The sequence below is a fragment of the Octodon degus genome, unplaced genomic scaffold (assembly GCF_000260255.1).
Source record: "Octodon degus isolate 3935 unplaced genomic scaffold, OctDeg1.0 scaffold00159, whole genome shotgun sequence".
Lineage (NCBI taxonomy): Eukaryota > Metazoa > Chordata > Mammalia > Rodentia > Octodontidae > Octodon > Octodon degus.
In genome coordinates this window covers 5,210,655-5,227,338 of record NW_004524735.1, presented here as the reverse complement: position 1 = coordinate 5,227,338, position 16,684 = coordinate 5,210,655, and the positions used below count along the sequence as shown (strand labels likewise).

General features: G+C 41.3%; 1 protein-coding gene and 1 pseudogene across 1 annotated transcript in view; one reads left to right on the top strand and one right to left on the bottom strand.

Annotated features, from left to right (window-relative positions):
• Positions 1-16,684, top strand: part of Prmt3 (protein arginine methyltransferase 3) — a 123,508-nt gene that overhangs the window by 84,366 nt on the left and 22,458 nt on the right. The window lies entirely within an intron of this gene.
• LOC101567957 lies at positions 14,718-14,967 on the bottom strand (annotated as a pseudogene).

Sequence of the window (16,684 nt, the reverse complement as noted above, 5' to 3'; positions counted from 1 at the left end):
TGATTTTCTGCTTATTGTAGCTAGTTTTATAATTTTAAAAAAAGTCTAGATTTGTGGCTTTGGGGTGTCCATGTACCCATTTTGCTAATTAATGAAAAGCATAATTTTATTTTCCCAGTTTTTTGGCTTTTAAGTCCTAGATTTTGTCCATGTTTTGATATTGTTACCTTTGAAAGTTAAAAAATCTTCATAAAGATTGTTGGATCTGTAAGGGAATTCTTGGAGATTATTAAATAATATTTCAAATCTGTTTTCTGCAATCTGGGTTTTGTTTAGCTGTCCCTCCCCCACCAAGCCTCCTGCAGTCATAAGTGAGCTTTTGCAGAAGTGGCTGAATCTAGAGTGACGATGCTGGAGTTAAGGGTGTGATGACTAAATCACTACTCATTGGTTTGTTATCAGCCTAATCCCATTAGCCTGGGTGCCATGTAAGGGAAGAGGCTTGGCTTCTTCCCTTGTTGCTTTTGCTATCCTGCAGGTACCATGAACTGTTCTCTGTGACGCCCCTCTGCCTTAGAGTCAGCCAACTATGGACTGAATGAAAGCTCTACAGATTAAGCTACAGAAACTTTGCTCCCTTTAACTTCAGGTGTCAGGTGTTTTGTCTCAGCAGTGAGAAAAAGTAACTAAGACAAGTAGCCTCTTCACATAAAGTAGCACTGGTATAAAACTGCAGTGAAGACTATTACAAGCTGTACAGTGGACCTTGACTTACAAACTCAATTTGTTTGTGAGGGCCAGTTGTAACTCACATTGTTTATAAATCAAGACTTTTTCCCATAAGAAATAATGGAAATACCCATAATGCACTCGGAGCCCCCAAGAACACCCCTCAACTGACCTTTTCACAATAAAAGAGGGTTGTGTGATGTGCATAATTTACTAAAACCACCAGCAATTTCCCAGTTTATTCACCAAGAAGGTATAAAATGTACCTGGTTTACCAGAAACTATTTCACACTGTGCTGGCTATTCATGTGCGCATCTTTGGCCTGCAGGAAGGAACGAGAAAACAGGATGAGGAAACAGAAGGGGGCCACTGTTTGGAGTGAGAGTCCTCTGCCACAGGAGCATCAGTATTGGGTTCTTGGGGGCCAGGGATAGAGCTCAGTGGCTTAAGTGCCTGCCTGGCAAGTGCAAGGTCTGTGATCTTTCTGGCCTCGGGAGTCTGCAACCCAGGACCTGCTTCTGGCTCACCAGCCCTCTCAGAACTGGAAAGTGGTCTGAGGTGCTGTTTCTGCCTTCTCTTTAGTACCATGATACTGTCACTGTCGAGCGAGTGCAGCAGCTGGCTGGGTCTTCTCCACAACAGTTCGTAGCTCTGCCCTCGTTTTCAGGATTTCCTTTATTTCAGAAGAACTTTGCTGCTGATTGTTATCCTCCCCACTTCACAAAGCTGCTGACCTGCCACTCTCTGGAGCTCAGCTGAGTGTGCCTCTCCCAGCTCCTCTGCGTTGCTGTTGTCTGCCTGCAAGCCTGCGCGCTGCGCTGTAGTGACAGTGCCATCAACCACGGGCTCAGGTTCCTTCCTCTACAGGCCTGCAAAGCCTCTCTCTCTTGTATAACTTCAGGCCACACTTTGTTCCGGGCAGATCCAGTGTCCTTAGAGAGACACTGACCTGGGATTTCTCAGGGATCCCCACACAGGAAAGGATTTCTGGAACTCTTAACAGTTACATCTATCGAGGCCAGCTGGAAGCACTTCAGGAGCAGTTCCGTGGTGCACAGCTTCTTAAAGTGAGCTATAGCCTGCTGGCCCGTGGGCTGCAGTAGAGCAGTTGTACTAGGTGGGGAGACTCGACTGAGAGCACGGGAATTCTTCAGCCCATTCTTCTTCCAAATCTAGTGAGTGAGCAGCCGCATTGTCTGTGATAAGGATGGTCTGGAGTGCAAACCTTTTTCCTTTACATACTGCTTAGCAGTAGGACAGAAAGCCTCCCTGAGCCACTCAAGAAAAAGTTCTCCTGTTACCCAGACTTCGGTGTTAGATCCCCACCTGCCCCTGAACAACATTGTTCTTCATGACTTTTTTTTTTTTGATATACTCTAGGAGGCTCAGAGCGATAAACCAAGAGAGCGCACCACTCCCATTGGCACATAGCAGTAAGGTTAACCTGTCCTTCATGGGCTTGTGGCCTGGCATTTTCTTCTCCTGGGTAACGTATGTTCTCCCGGACACACTCTAGCAAAGGCCAGTTTCATCTCAGTTGAGAACTTGATAAAAGCAAGTTATTTCTCTGTGACATCATTTTGAAGTGATGTTTGTAATTTTGAGCAATCCTTTTATCAGCACTGGCTGCCTCACTTGGCCTAATGAGCCCCAATTCTTGCTTTACAATTGTGAAAGTACTTACTGGCAAGAAATGTTTTACTGTTGTCACTCCTTGGTAGATTAGCCTTTATAAGTTCTGTATTTGTAGCCCTAGCTCTGCTACAAATCGAAGACTTAGGGTATAACCTGCCTTCTGCCTTTTATCCATATTAGTAGTGGCCTTCCTACTTCATCTAACACTATTGTGACTTACTAATTTAAGTAACACCTTTAGCAACACTAGCTTCCTTGTAAAAATCTTTTCTCTGTAAGAGTGTCAATATGACAGATTTTGACATGCTATGTGTATTAACAAGAAAAGTCATATGACCGCCACTCTTAATTTCTTCACAATTTCCTTCTTTTGGATTGTGGTTGCTTTCTTTATCTTCCCTTCCTTCCTTCCTTCGCTTCTTTTCTAGGTTTTTGGGGGCAGTTTGATAGCAGTAATCGTAGCAATGCACTGACCAAAATCTCATCCATAAGCACATGCATTTGAGCTCATCATGACATTTAAGTACATTTACATTGACTTTTCTAGCATCACATATCTTTTGTTTACAACTCCACAAGCAGCCAGCATTCAGATCATAACTCAAGACTTTGATCATAAGTTAAACCTAAAATTCTGGTCATAACCTAGCTGTTCTGTGATGCTGGTCATAACTCAAGGGTCCACTGTGGGTTTTTTGAACTTTTTAAAATCTTTATGTATTTGGTACAGGGTCTCGCTATGCAGCTCAGACTCAGTGATTCTCCTGTCTCAGCCTTCCCAGTGTTGAAATTACAGGCATGCACCACCACACCTGGTTTCCTTGATGGGCACCATTTGCTTGGGGGCTGGCAGGCATGTGGGGCTGGGGATCAAACCCAGGTCCTTGTACTTGCTAGGCAGGCACTTAGACTGCTGAGCTATCTGCCCAGCTCCACTGTGGTTATTTTATTTTATTTATGTATTTAGCACAGGGTCTCACTACACAGATCCTCCTGTCTTCACCCTCCCAAGCGCTGGGATTACAGGCTCACCACTGTGCCCAGTCTCAGTTGCTGTCTCAGCATGTCCCGGAGGAAGGGCCAGCAGGGCAAGCTGGGGATCGAACCCTGGTCCCTGTGTCTGCCTAAACAGGCACTTTAATCTGCTGAGCTATCTGGCTGGCCCCTTACTGTGTTTTTAATTTTACATAATTTCTAACTTTAGTTAGGTTAGTATTTATTTTCATTGAAATGTTTTCCATGGTTTTTGGTTTATTGATCAAAATTCTTAATTTCAGACATCAGAAAGTACGTCAACTCATTTAAATCAAGGATTTATTCAAGGGAATAAGATAATTCTTAGAGACACTGGGAGGTCTAAAGGAACAATGTTTTAAATTTCTAGAAACAGTTCTTGCCAAAGCCTTCTCTTTGGTGGACAGCATGGTGGTTCTGTTCTCAGAGACCCATGGGCCCTGATGCCCCTAACTCATTCCATATGTCTCAGCGACAGCTGCCAACCCCAGATGTACAAGCCCCAGCTGTACCATCTCATCCCTACCCTCTGCTCCTCAGGTCATCTTACCTAACTCCTCCTTTGACTTAGCACATGTGCTTGGCTGAATACAGGTCATGTGGCACCCTGACTGTTGGTACATTTTGGAAAGTAGTTTTAGCTATGGTAGCTTTAGGTTAGAGTTTCATGTCACTTCATAGCATCATTTTCTACTTTCTGTCATTTGGGATGTAGTGCATGCAAGTTAGTGTTAAAAGAAACATCTTTCTTAGATAAAGCTTAGTTTTATTCTGAAGTTTATTTAATTAAAAGTTTGTGGGCCAGGGAGATAGCTCAGTAGAATAAGCACCTGCCTGGCAAGTGCAGGGTCCTGAGTTCAATCCCTGGTACTGCAAAAAAAAAAAAAAAAAGTATATTCAAAGGTTATAACCAAATTGTGGTATTGAAAAGTAGTGTATAAGCAAGTGCTTTAATTTGTTCTTGAACATTCAAACAGTTCTGTAATAAAAATTAGAAGTAAACTGTTACATTACCTTATATTTATAAAGTACCTTTGCATTTGCATTTTTAGTCTCAAATTTTCAGAATAGTTTGTACATAAAGCTTTTTGGAAATGAGGTTTGAGTTGATACTAGTCTAAGTAAGAGTGAACCTCTGCCATCTTTTGTCTGGCCACTGCTCGTGCCAAGTGACAGCTGTGTAGCTCTGCTCAAGAGAAATGTGGTTACAAATCCTGTTGCTGTTGAATGCGTGCTGAGTGCAGCAGACATTTTTAGAGCTCAGCATAGGACGTAAGCTTTCCCAAGGTGATCCTGTCAAGCGCTGGATACGACTGTCTTCTGGTGGTGGTCCCTAGCAGTCATTGGACACGGGGGTGGCAGGGGAGGTGCGGGTGGCTTTACAAGCGTTCCCTGAATTCCCATCAGCATTTGAAATCAGTCTGTATATTCCCATTTTATTGATGAAGGATAAAAATCTCTGTAATAATTTACTTGTAAAATGAAATTTCCTCCTTTTTATCCAAAGAAACCTTACTTGGTGAGATTACACAAACTATTTAGAAAACCTACAGAAACCTTATAAATAAAATAGTCTAATTGTAAAAGAAACTGGACTGCATGTTGGATTTCAAATAAATATGAAACATATTACATGAGAGTCTAAAACATGTTGCATAGATACTGAGAACATTTCAATATGAGTAAAAAGATTTAAATATAGAGATAAACACAGAATACATTTCACAATTTCCAGCTAAATAATTGTCTAGCACTTATTTGGAAGGAGGAAAGAGGGTGTGCATAATCAAGATGCACTGTTTCTCAGAGACAAGACTAGCAGATTTATTTAAAGCAAGTCACATATCTCACCCTCTGGGTAGCAGATAAAATGAGTTTTGGATTTTTTTCTTCCATCTCAGTAAGCTTAGAGTTGTTGGAAGTCTTTATTTTTTTCTAATCCTCCTTTCCTTCCCAGAATACTCTTAACATGAACCTGACCTGCGTAAAGCTATATGATTTGAAGCTTTTATCAGGTTTTCATGTTTTTTGAGACCCGCATCTCCTTTACCTCCATGATGCTTTTCAGGGCAGTGCCAACATCTTAACACCTGGAGCTATTATTATACAGAGGTGGTCTGTAAGGAGACTTTAGAGTAATAGACCAGTCACCGCCAGCATCCAAGGGGCTAAAGGGGATGAAAGTAGCTAGAGGGGATGAAAGTCTGATTGAAATTGGTCTCCCTATTACACAGTCAGAAAAGTTAATGAAGATGTGGAAAAATGGAATGCAAACCTGGTAGAGGGATGGAGAAGTAACTTGGGGAAGTAAGAAAGTTGTATTTTTTTTAGACAGTACTGCAAATTTAGGTATTTATTTCTTCACTCAAAGCACATCTATTAGATGCTGTTTTTTTTCTTATGCCTGAAACTTGAATGCATGCACATTAAAATGAGCAGTGTTTAGGAAAGCCCATTTTAAATATGTGCATAATCATTTATTTCTTAATGAGGTTCTTGATTTGTCGTCTAATTAAAAAAATCACCCTTTGGATTTAATTTCAGTAGCATGTGTGCTGCAGCCTGATAGTGTCTTTAGATTGTTTTTCAATTGTTAGAGCCTCCACTGATAAACAACTTTTCTTTGCCTTCCGTCCCAGCACTTACTGCACAGGAGAGATTGATGGCATTGTCTTGTGAGTGCTAGATGATTTTTAATGTCATTCTGTAATATTCTCTTAGTGTGCTAGCAACATTTATATTGGCATTTGTCTGTGAGCCCCTCACAGGTATGGAAAAGCGGCTTCCATCGTAATTTTAGATATATGTAAATTACTTTTAATGATGTTTTGATACAACATTTTTTTTGAAATTAAAGTAGTTAAGATGGTTTTGTCAGATAACATGCTTACACAAATAATAATATTAGACACAGAGCTTTTTGATATTGTAAGATTTTTTTGTGAGGTCGTTTAATTTTAGCATCTTTAATTTTGTTTTTCTGTCAGTGCGCAATGAAATGACTACAAGCAACTTACAGATTTTCTTGGGGGGGGTTGTGGGTTTTTTGGTGTATTTTGAGTACAGGGTCTCACTCTGCAGCTTGAACTCATGATGATCCTCCTGTTTTCAGCCTCTCCAGCTGTGGGATTAGAGGCATGCGCCTCCTCGCCTGGTCTCAATGGAAGACTCAACTTGCCTAGGGGCGGAGCCAGTATGGCCTGTGGTGCTAGGGATCAAACCCCGGTCCTTGCCCTTGCCTAGGCAGGCGCTTAGACTGCTGAGCTATCTCTGCAGCCCAACTGACAGTTTTTATAAACTTTGATATGATTTTAAAATTATTTAAGAAGACTCTTACTTTTCCCAAGCATAGTTTCTTTGCTGCGGATGTTAAAGAGGAACAAGTATTAAATGTCTTTGCTGAATACTGACCTATAATGTGGGCATAGAACTAAATTCTGTGGTCTGCAGAGGTGCTTGTGTGAGAGGAGGGAGGTAATACATGAATGAAAGGATTTAAATGTAGAGATTCACACAGGGTGCTCTGGGGCTGGGGCATGGAGGAGAAGCATGTTCTGTAGGAAAACCTACGGTAATCATTTTTCTCAACTTTCTGTTAACCAGTAAGTATTTTCACCTGATTTTTTGGTAGTTGTTCCTGAATACCTGTTTTCATTTACCTCTTTAATTAATTTGGTCCACTAGATTGTTTCACATATTTATAATCTTTTTGCATGGTCTGTTTGCTAATTACCCGAGTTATTTGTGATACTGTTCTGATTATTTGCCATATGAGAGTCCAGTTTACTTTCATATGCTGAAATTTTACATTTGTGCTTGATCTTGTGTCAAAGAGTAATGCAGTCTAAATTTTCCCCAAGGGGTATTTAGTAGCTAGGCTGAGGGCTCATTCAGCCCTTTGATCCGATCTGGACTTGAGCTGGGTACTGTTTCAGTCACTCTAAGACCTTGAGCTCAGGATCATCAGCCCCTTTCCTCTCACCCACTACCTTTGAAAACCATGACATAAAGCCCAGGGTGTAGTTGACTACAGTGGAGAAGACCATTACCTTTTAAAATTGTGTTAGTACCTGTGTGTGCGGCCCTCCCTGCCCCCCACCCCCTGCCACACGGGGTCTCTAGACATACAGTGGCTACATTCACTGGAACATGTGCCACACATTCTAGCTCTTGCACAGCCCCTCGTCCTCCCTTCTCTTGCTTGCTGCCTTGCATCTGCACACTGTCTATCCTGTTCCCCCTCTGTCTTTCATTAGGTTCTGTACTTTGGATTTCTCATGAGAAAGGAAACCATATAGTAATTAAGTTTATGTGTCTCATTTATTTGACTTAACATAGTTTATCAAATTGTATTATTTTCCTACAAATATAATTCAGAATTTATCCCTCTTTATAATCAAGTAGAATTTGATTATGTATAGATGCCACATTTTCTTCGTCCATTTGAAGAAGACTGCTACCTCCTAATCTTAATTACATCTCAGAAGAAGAAAAACAAAATAGGGATATTTATGAGGTTTTTTTGGTCTGAGTTGAGGGTTTCAGTGTAGAACAAAGCTGGAGGAGAGATGAAAGTTCTCAGGTACAGTTGCACCTGGTTTCATGACCTGGTGCTTGAGAATAGTTGGTACAGCTTTTCAGAGTGTGTCTGGGGGAGCTAACAGTCTTGCTGTGCCTTCTGTTGTTGAGAGGGTTTTCTGCTAGAGGTTAGTTGTTAGACAGAGTTTTTCTTGAGGTACTCAGCCCAGACACTGTCTTTTGGACTCAGTTTCTGGAATGCAACAAATTGAACAGTAAAGTCCTATTGATAGTGGATGACATTGAAATGCGTGGTTCTGGCCTACAGGAAACCTCCTCTCCTCTTGCTTAACAGCAGTCACGACTTCCTCCTGGCCTGACAGTAATGTGAAGGGAACTGGCCTGCAGAGAACTCCCTCTGGCTTTGGGTGCTTGGCTGCTAAAAGTTACCTCTCCTTGTCCCCACAGAGTTCTGTTCCTGGGCATTTCTGCTGCTTTGCCGCTTCCCCACCACACATACTGCCTAAACATTTGTCTTTGGTTTCTACTCAGATAAGAACGCTTCATCTTTCTGCAAGAATAGTTTATTTAGACTTTTTGGTGTTTAGACCTCCTCCATGTTGAGTGAGACTTTAAGTATAGCTATTTTTTTCTTGTTGCATTAGACTGTTACAGCGCTCTGTATTGTAATTTGAAACAAATCTATATGAATTGTGGTTTTGATGTACTTGATAAATGGTTGAAAAATATTTGAGAGGCACCAGTATTTAGCATTGAATAAAGTAAAAATAGTTACAAGTTTTTTGAAGGCTGCAGTTGCTATGAAAAGAAACTTTAAATGTTTACATCAAAGCTCAGTGGTTCTTTAGTCATAGTACTTTTTATTTTCATTTTACTTTTTAAAACAAGCTTTAAATTTTTCTAATGGCTAAAGAAAAGTACTTCAAGATGAGCTCATTTCCTTGCAGTTGTGTTCTTTAAGTCTTCAAAGCTTTTGAAAATCTCTTGACAATAGGAATCTACTAATTCCAAACTCATTCCTGGGTATTAAATCAGCTCTCACTACTTTTTGGTGTAAATTGACCTAATTTTGACCTTGCATAGCTAATCAGCTAAAGAAACTAATTATTAAAACACATCTGTGCTGCTTAGAAATAGTAAAATGTGCTGTGAACTTGCATCATAGCTTCTAGTGGGACATCTGGTGTATATTATAAAAGGCTTCATTAAGTAAATTTTATGTGTTGGAGAGAGCATTTCTAATTATGTGATTCTGTATATACAGTTGGTTTTAGGTTTCTCCTTGTATGAATGACCATGTAATCTAGAGGATGGTCCTCATTTCTGCTCTTCTCTGAAGCCTGATCCGTTGTAGGTGGGGTGAAGTGCTTCATCCTCTCCATTTCTTCTCAGGAAATGTTCTCTGAGTACTGTTATATGTCAAGAGCTGTGAGCCACTGAGAATATAATCAGAAGCCAAGAACAGTTTCTCTACTCAAGAGGTGTGGGTAAGGGAGGACTTTACCCGGTGGATATTCGGTAATACCAATGAATATTGAGACTTCAATTATGGGTGATGTGCTCAGGGGATGGTAGTTTTCCATGACAGTGTCCATCTTTTCTAGAGAGGCATGTTGAAGCTTAAGGAGCAAATTGAATGGCTCAGTAGAATAAGCGCTTCCCTGGCAAGCACAAGGACCTGAGTTCAATCCCTGGCTCCACAAAACAAAAAACAAAACAAAAGTCTTAAGGAGCAAATTGCATGATGTGAGATATTTGCTTCCATGTAGTGCAGCAGACAAGGAACGGAGAGAAAATAGATGAGGTCAGTGTGCCACGCAGTGACTGCTGTTGAACGTAGGGGAGAAGAACTCCAAGATTCTGTAGTTGTCTGCGTGCTTAAAATTTTTCAGCCTCTGTGAATGTCATCACAGCAGTATTATAGGACATATACCAGGGCGGTGGGTGCAGCACAGCATTGCAGCAGGCAGCTTCTTCTGTACAGCCCAGCAGCCAGAGCTCGCAGCTGGATCCGTGCCTACCCGGAGAAGGCCAGAGCACAGCGGAAGGCCTTGTGTCTTCCCACGTGAGAATGCGCAGCATGGCCTTCTTTATTGTAGTTTCACACGGGACACAGTCCAGTCGTCAGCAGCATTTGGTATGAATGGGTTTGACATGCTTACAGAGTAGCATACAGCAGAAAGACACGGATGAGTTTGCATGCTGCAGTGTGGATTAGCTTCATGAGCATATTATTTATATAAAGATGGGTAGGACAGATTCAGAAAAATCTTAGTATTTAAATCTTAAAAACAAGCTAAATTAATGTATGATGGTTGACATTGGAATAGTGGTTACCATTTTAGGGAGAAATAAAGATTGGAATGGAACATGATAAAGGCTCGGGGGAATTGGGTGGATGTATCTTGATCTGGACGGTGACTATACAAACTTGTTTACTTTTTTTTTTTTTAATGTATTTGGTACAGGGTCTACAGGGTCTCACTACATGGATCAGACTTACAGTGATCCTCCTGTGTTCAGCCTCGCAAGTGCTGGGATTACAGGTGCCCACCACCACGCCATCTCAATCACCTGTCTTGGCACGCCCCGTGGGTTCAAACCCGGCCACTGTACTTTGCCTAGACTTATTTACTTTGAAACAGCACATGGAGCTGTGTGCAACGATTTGCTCACTTCTTTGGATTTTGATTATTTTTTTAGTTAGTCTTGGGAATTGAACTCAGAATATACATCCCAATCATTTGTGTGTCTTATACTTGCATACTTTAGTATAAAGTGTTCATTTTAAAACACAGCAGTTATTACATTGGTACATTCAGAAGGTTGAAATGATCCCTCTCTTACCTGTACAAAAATCAACTCAGAGTGTTATAATGTCCAATTCTAAGACTTGAAACTCAAATTTAAAAAGGAGATTAAAAGAGAAACACCTAAAGACATTGGTTTAGGAAGTAGTTTTTCTAATCGTACTCCCAAAACATAAGAAACAAAAAGAAAAATTTATAAATGGAATTAGATCAGACTACATAGCATGTGCATGGCAAAGAAAGCAAAACAGTGAAGAAATCACCTTAGAATAGGAGAAAATAGTAGTCAGTGATTCCTCGGACAGAGGGATGATATACAGAATAAAAAACTCAAACAAGTTAACAAGAAAAAAGTATAGGCACTTCTGAAAAGAATGAAAACATGTTTTATACAATTAGCCATCATGGAAATACAGACCAGAACTATAATGACATACCATTTCAGCCCAGCTAGAAGGGTTGCTATTTAAAGAACAAAATATTTTGCTGACAATGGTGTGCAGAATAAAATAAATTCTTACATACTGCTGGTAGGAATGAATATAAGTTAGTATTGTCCGTATAGAGAACAATATGGAGATTTCTTCAAAAAAGAAAAACTAGGGCTGGCAAGATAGCTCAGCAGACTAAGCACCTGCTTAGGCAAGAACAGGAACTGGGGTTCAATCCCTGGTACTAGTACCACATGCCCTGCCGGCCCCACCCCCGGGACATGCTGAGGTAACCACTAAGTCCAGGCGTGGTGGTGCACGCCAGTAGTCCCAGTGCTGAGGAGGCTGAAAACAGGATCACTACAAGTCAGAGCTGCATAGGGAAATCCTGTAGCAAGTATATAAATTTATAAAGAATAAAATAAGACTAAATACTATAAAATAAATATAGCCAGCCCACTTGTTTTATCCAAAGGAAATTAGCACACCAAAGAGATGCCTGCCATGTCTACTGCAGTTTATTCACAATAGCCGAGGTACACCCTGGTTGTCCAGCAATAGATGAGTGAACCTGGACACAGAGCCACACCCTGCAATCTTAGCACTCAGGAGACTGGGGCAGGAGGGTTGCTGTGAGTTAAGTCCTGCCTGCACTATATAGGGAGACCCTGTTCAGTAACCAAACAAAACCAAAAGAAATATAAAGAAAATGTGGCATAGATACCTAATACATGCTGAGTGTGTGTATGCCATTGTCAGCCTGCCCTCACTTAGGTATAGTTAATGCGCTAGTGGGTAAACAGAAGACCTGCTGTGGCTGGAACATGAGCTTGGGGCTTAAGGAGGTGGAGCCCTGTGCAGGTCATCTGTCACTTTGGGGCTCTTTATTGTTTCTTTCAAACATTGGGAAGTAATTGTGATGTTTTTAAGCAGAGTGATGTAATCAAAGGGACATTTTTGAAACATAGTGACTGGTATGGAGAGCAGAGGGGACCAGTATGGATGGTGGTAACCTGATGGGTAAGTAGCTTAGGCCCCAGCTGCTCAGGAGGCTGAGGCAGGAGCAGTGTGAGTGCAAGGCCAGTCTGGGCAACTTGGTGAAACCTGACCTTGTATTTTAAAAGATTGAGAACATAGAGTATGTGCCTAGCCTGTATGATACACTGAATTCAGTCTCCAGTACTGAGGGGTAGCTGGGGGAAATTAAACACTAAATAGCAGTCAACTATAGAAAGGTTCTTTTAGTGGAGATTTAGCAAAAGTGGATAGATTTTTGGAAGTGTCCAACAGCTAAAATTGATGGGATATGAGGGTGAATTAAGTAGTGGTGGTCAAGGGAAAGAAGTAACAGGACTCCAAGGTTTTTTGCTTGTATTGTTTGAAGAATTACAACGTTTTTAATGAAATTGGGAGAACCGTATGTTTAGAGGTGTAAAGATCATATTGAATTTGAAAAGCCATTTATGCCAGTGGGCAGAAGAGTGTATCTTGTCTAGTCAAATTTGTGATATCTGTGGGTTAAAATCAAAAAACATTTTGTTGAAGGAGATTTTGAAAATATCCTCCAAAATATGCTGATACGTTTAACAGGTCATTTTAGATAAACATAACCATATAAATTCCTTGTGCAAAAGGATGTTTTTTAACTTGTGCTAGTTTTTGAAGTCGGAGTCTAGATTTTTTAAAGCAAATCCGATAAAGTAGTGTCATGTCCAAATGTATCCTTTATGTTTCAGCCCCTGCACATTAACTGTAAGCATTCAGATTAAAATAAAGCCTGTGAGAGATGTAGTGATCTAAGCCTTGTGAATGTTGTCTTCCATGTGATTTCAGAAATTATTTCAGAACATGAACGGCTGCCATTTCTGAGCTGTTAACCGGCTTGCATACATTTCTCCACTGAGCATGTTGCTGAACTGCGTGTGATCCTAGTCTTTGAAAGTGCCTATTTTTCCTCCAGCATAGGAGAATATTCCACTTCACTTTGCGCCGCTGCTTGAAGAACTGGCTGTGTTGCACTTTAGTGTGGGGTGGATCACATGTTGGTCTCCAGTATGGTGACTCACAAAGGTTTTCCAGAGTAAATGTGATCCTCTGAGTCTGGCCTGTAAGTGACTTAGCCTTTGCATGATGTAAGCTCTGTAACAGTCAGCTTTGCTTAGTTTAGGTATCAAAGTGATTCTCCTTAATTCTGATGTTTTTATATTTGATTGGCATCCCGGTGCACCTTTGCGTTACCTAATATTTATTTCCACTTATCCTTAATTTTTCAACCCCAGGAAATCTAAGACTTTCGGAACTAGACTTGAGAAGTTAAAGTCAATAGAGATTCATGCATGTGCCTACATCCTGCTCGGAAAGCCGTGCTGTAAATAATGCCTCTGAGTCTGCAGTTTTAAAAATTTAATTAACCAATTTGAGAGCTTATGGATTGACGTCTAAAGGATTTGAACAGCAGATTGTTCTGAAGCAGCTTGAATATAATCTTGAAATCCTTAAGCTACATTTTCCTTATTTAATTCTAGATAGGTATCAGGTCATGATTAAAGTGAGTAGTGGCCAAATAAGTCATGAAAGAAGCAATCAGGACCAAAATATCTAATTCAAGCGCAGTAATAAGTATAAAAATTAACAAGTAATCAATAATAGTAGACTCTTAATTATAGATGTCAGGGAAGTAGTCCGTAGACTTATCACAGAGGCTACCAATTAGCATTATTAGATTGTGATGATAAATGAGTTTGACCAGGCATTGTCCTCTTTGATTCAGGCAGTTATCTAGTGAGTAATGACCTATAAAGAAGTAATCTCCTCAGTTCTGATTTGGCTCTGTCCTGACAGAAACTATCATGAGTATTGGCATTCATATTCCTCTTAACGCTCTAAGGTACCTGGTATTTCCAGACATCTGATGTGCGTGTCAACAACTGACAAGAAGGATCATTCCTCATGGAAAGAGGAGGCAGGAACTGCAAAAATGAATGTTCATTGTATACCAGACAGTCAGAATGTGCTTTATAATGTTTGCTAAAATGAGGAGTCAGTCTACCTTTCTCTTTTCAAGAGTGAATGAGTTGGATGTTGTGTGTGTCTGTCATCAGCTACTGGGGATGACCGGCAGTTTATCAAGATCCTATCTCAGTTCTCTCTTTTTTTTCCCACAAGTGGTTTTATTGAGGGGCCCATGACTGCACAGCTTCCCCAAACCAACCCTGCCTCCTCTACAAAAGCAACAGATACAGTGGGCTTCCCGTTAGTGCCGGGGGGCTGGCTCGTTCTGCCAAGGGAGCAGGAGCATGAAGGCTTCAACTCCAAGGCACAGGGGCAGACTGCTGTCGAGGCTGGAGAAGTCCTACATCCATCTCCTGTCCTGCGAGGATACCGGGAAACTGAGGCCCAAAGCCAGGCAGAAGAGGGAGCATCCAATAGATTTCTAGAGCCAAGTGAGCCCTGTGAGGGCCCTCAGGATTGGCAGCTCAACTCCCCAAGCCTAGAGGCACAAACATACCCACCACAGACACACAGGGCCAAGACGCCCTGCCCCACCACCCACCCCTGGAGCCCTGGACCCTTGGAATGGCTCTGTGCTGGTGCCCAGTGGGCGGGTCCATGGCATCACTACTGATTGGCTGTCTTGCACGTGTCTGTCCAGTCACTGTACACTTTCAGCTGTTCTGACAGATAAGTGGTTGCCGTATGGAATTCCTCTAGGCACACAGTACAGAGGAAGTGAATCCAGTGTTTTGGCCATAGTCCATTTTTACATCCCAGGACTTCTGATGGTTACAGAAGGAGCAGGTGAACTGGTCTCTAGTGTGCCTGTCATCTTCTTGGGGGGCGGCTTTCTTTTTGACTTTTTGCGTCCCATGGTTTTGGGCAGATGATTCTGCACTTGCTTTCCCTCGCAGCAAAGGCCAGTTCGCCTGGGAAGCAGTCTTGGTTCTCTTTAAAAATTTGAAAATAGAGGAAAATTTACATTAGGGATCTAGCACTGAGATGCTTTCAATACAATTTCCCAATACAACTTTAGACAAAGTTTAATTTCTTTCATCTTTGGGGTTTTTTTCACCTCTGAAATAATTGACATCCAATATCATCTACCTCTGTTCAGACCTCTGCACTGAAAAATAAAAAACAAATTTTACTACAAAAAGAACTAGTCTTGAGGCTGGCCAGATAGCTCAGCAGATTAAAGTTAGCCTGCTTAGCCAGATGTAGGGACCGGGATTAGATCCCCAGTATGCCGTGCCAGCCTTGCACCTGGGGCTCACTGAGACTGCGAATGAGACTGGGTGTGGTGGCGCACACCCAGTGCTTGGGAGGCTGAAAACAGCATCACTACGAGTCCAGTCTGTGTAGTGCGACCCTGTAGACCCTGTACTAAATACATAAAAAGAAAAAAGAACCAATCTTGAAATACAGGTAGTTTTCTGAAATCAGTTCTCTTTAAAAATTTGAAAATAGAGGAAAATTTACATTGGGGAATCTAGCACTGAGATACTTACAATACAGTTTACTGATATAACTTTAATAATTTCTTTGATCTTTGGTTTTTTTCACCTCTGAAATAGTTGATATCCAATATCAGATTGAAAAAAAAAGTAGTTGTAAGAGAAATAAAGTGTCATGGTTTGCTCTTCCCAACGAGATAATCATGTATTTTATCATTTGGCATTTGACAAAGCTTTTTGATCATTATTTGGTTAACAACATTTGTGAATTTCCCGCAGTACTTGAGCAGCCTGGGCTTCTTTACTCCTGGCTACACAGTTGTTTTCACTGTTAAGGCTGAATATCCAGGGGCTGTGCCTTGGCAGTGAGGACGCAGAGAGTAGGCACAGACGTGCTGAGTGTGCGCGAGGGCCTGTTGGGATCTGCAGGTAAACAAAAGATGATGAGCAGAAAGCTTTTTGAGTATGGGGAGCTCTGTTAGAGGGAAAGCACTGAATGGATTCGTTACAATCTACCCTGTGGATCTGGGGAAGGATGCCCAGAGGAAGTAACGTTTAAACTGAGATGCAACAAATAAGGAGTTAGAGAACAGGAGCGTGCTGCAGGGGCCCTTACGTAGGAAACAAAGCAATGATGAGTCTTTCTCCTATAATGATGTGCAGTGGAACAAAAATATGTATCACCTACTTGATAGCATTAAGAAAATAAATTAGTAAACCCTACCCAGCCAAGACCCATAATGTCAATTCAGAGGAGGAAGCTAAAAAGATTTGTGTAGATCTTTTGATAGCCTTTCATGAGTAGGGATAGAGAAGGGGGCTGTGGTTTCCTTAGTGTTCTGTATTGGGAATCCTGAAAGACTGCACCAAGAAAGCAGAGGTCTTGAACCCTGGCATGGGTCCCAGCCCCACGTCAAGTCACCTGCAGAGTCCTTGAGCTCTTGCAACCCTAATATTGGTTTAAGAAGGTGTTGGTTTGCTAGTGCTCCAGGTTCCTTGGGAAGGGAAGAAAAATTCCTTCTAAATAAGCAGTTTTTCAGGTATGTTCAAAACAATTTAAAGCAAGCAGTTACATAAGGGCATAAGTAAGTACGAGTCAAAAACCAGGTGAAGGGGCCGGGGAGATGGCTCAGT